Here is a 2,640-nt window from a genome sequence, read left to right as displayed (position 1 = left end):
AAAAGAAAAAAGAAGAAAAAGAGAAAAGAAAAGAAAAAAAAAAGAAAAAAAAAAAGAAGAGAGAAAAAGAAAAGGGAGAGAGAAACTTTCTCTCTCTGCTCTCTCTCTCTTTAATTTTTAAGATTTATAGAATTAAAAAATAATATAAATAATAAATTAAAAAAATATAAGAAGAGTATCCATGGATCAATCCAAAAATCCTGGATGCTGTCGTCAAGTTGATCCATATGGAGACATTGGATTTTAACAAATTTTAATTTTTTTTATTCGATGAAATTTTGATCAAAAAAATATGATATTTGACGTATCAGGTTCGGAGAAGGATTTTCAAGATTTCTAGAATTTTTAGTTTGGATTTTCTTTTGAGGTAAGTAGTGTTTACTTTTATTGAATTTATCTGATAAATTATAAATTCTAAATTAAATAAATTCATGGCATGCTGTGATTGAAAATATTTATTGAAAAATAATTATTGAAATTATTATGATTGAAGTTATTTGTTGAAATTATTTATGATTGAAGTTATTTGTTGAAAAATTATTATGATGATGTATGATCATAGAGAATGATATGATTGATTTGACTCGAATATCATTTATTTATATTATTTTTTAAAATAATATTGAATTGGAAATGACATAAATTGACAACCTGATTATGTAAAGGACCCCGCCAATGGGGGCATATACGTTGGCAATTGATTGTCCTGAGGTTCATGTCGCAGCGAGACCAGCGACATATCGCCAGAAAGACCAGCGACAAACCGCCAGCGAGACCAGCGATTCCAAAAGACTTGGCTGCCAGATGATTCACAGCCTACGTAAGCAGATACGTGGTATTATGACCCTACCACAGAAAAAATGTCGTCATAGTCATGGTTGGCAAGAAGAACTTAAGAAATTGATGAATTTAAGATGATAAGCATAATTTGAAATTATGATGAATTGAATTTTATATATGATTGATTGTATGATTATGATTTCATAAAATTACATATTGATTTTTGTTATTATCAGTAAACGACATGTACAGTATTATTGCCTGATTTATTCAGTTAAAGGTATACACTGCTTACTGGGCTATTTAGCTCATGATGAGTTTTATGTTTTTCTTTACAGATTCAGAAAATTAGCATGATGCGGGATTTCAGTTGGGAGAGCGATTAGAGATGGAGTTAGCTCTTTTAATTTAGGATTTTCTTAGAATTGATTCAAGACTTTTATTTTTAGTGTTGACTTTGTCAGACAATTATTTTTCTTTTGGACACTGAGTTTTGATTTGTTATTTGATCCAAGGTTTGATTATTAAAAATTGAAAAATTATTTAACTTTATGTGTAAGATATCATGATGAGATATCTTGTATGCTTATGGAAAAAGTTTTCTATGAGTATGCGGCGGTTGCCATGACCCTCGATTCACAATCTCGGGTCGGGGGCGTGACAATTAATATGGTATCAGAGCATAAGTAGATAGATAAAGACATGTAGAATAAAATGAGTGAGTGATGGGTAGATATTAAGAAATTTGAGAGGTTAGTTATGATGATTATGATTTGACCTGTCTGAAGTAAGCTTATAATCTTATTAAGGATAAATTATTATTTCAAATTTTATCATAGGTCAAAATGCCTCCACGACGAACGAAGAATACTAAAGGAGTGGTAGGAGGGACATCAAATCCACTTGGTGATAACACTCCCTAATTGAATAGCGGCACATCTCAGCAAGAGGGAATCCTTGATCCTACTGAAAATACTCCGACAGTACAGGAGGAGCTGAACATGACTCAACTCATGCAAACTCTGATCGGAGTAGTTCAAACACAACAACAGTTACTTCAACAACAACATGCACAGCCACGTCAGCATTTTCCACCGACACCTGGACATGGAGAACATCGATGCAGAGAAACAATATCGTCGAGTTTAAGAAGCTAACCCCTCCAGCCTTCAAAGGGACCATCGAGCCATCAGAAGCAGATAACTGGATTATGGAAATGGAGAAGGTATTCACCGTACAAGAATGCCACGATGAAGAGAAGATCCGCTACACAGCATATCTGTTACAAGGCGAGGCATACAACTGGTGGCGTAATACTTGAGCAAAATATGAAACGATAGGATACCACTCACTTGGGAGAGATTCCGAGATGAATTCTTTGACAAGTACTTCCCTCGAAGGTCAGACTACAGAAGAAGCAGGAGTTCATTCATCTAAAACAGGGGAAACAGATCCGTTGCAGAATATGAAGCTAAATTCACGGAGTTAACCAAGTTTGTTCCAAGATTAGTTGAGATTGAGCAATACAGAGTACATAAATTTGAAATGAGACTGAAGACAGAAATTAAAAATAAGTTGTACCCATGAGTTAACTACTTATGCCTCAGTTGTGAATAAAGCTCTAATAATTGAGAGGAAAGTTAATGAAGCACATGCGGAGAGAGAACGAAATCAGAAGAAGAGAATAGGTTTGGTGGAACTCAAGGACGAATCGGAACAATAAGGGTCCAGCAAAGAAGCCCGCAAATGATAAGAATCATGAGAATGAGATAGCTAAGATTCGAGATGTGGTCGAAGAGAGCATGAGTCTTCTAAATTGCCCATGGAATACTGGTTCTTATTTAGCTGTGGACAGAAATG

Source organism: Elaeis guineensis, chromosome 15, assembly GCF_000442705.2.
Source record: "Elaeis guineensis isolate ETL-2024a chromosome 15, EG11, whole genome shotgun sequence".
Taxonomy (NCBI): Eukaryota; Viridiplantae; Streptophyta; class Magnoliopsida; order Arecales; family Arecaceae; genus Elaeis; species Elaeis guineensis.
This window is presented reverse-complemented; position numbering follows the sequence as displayed.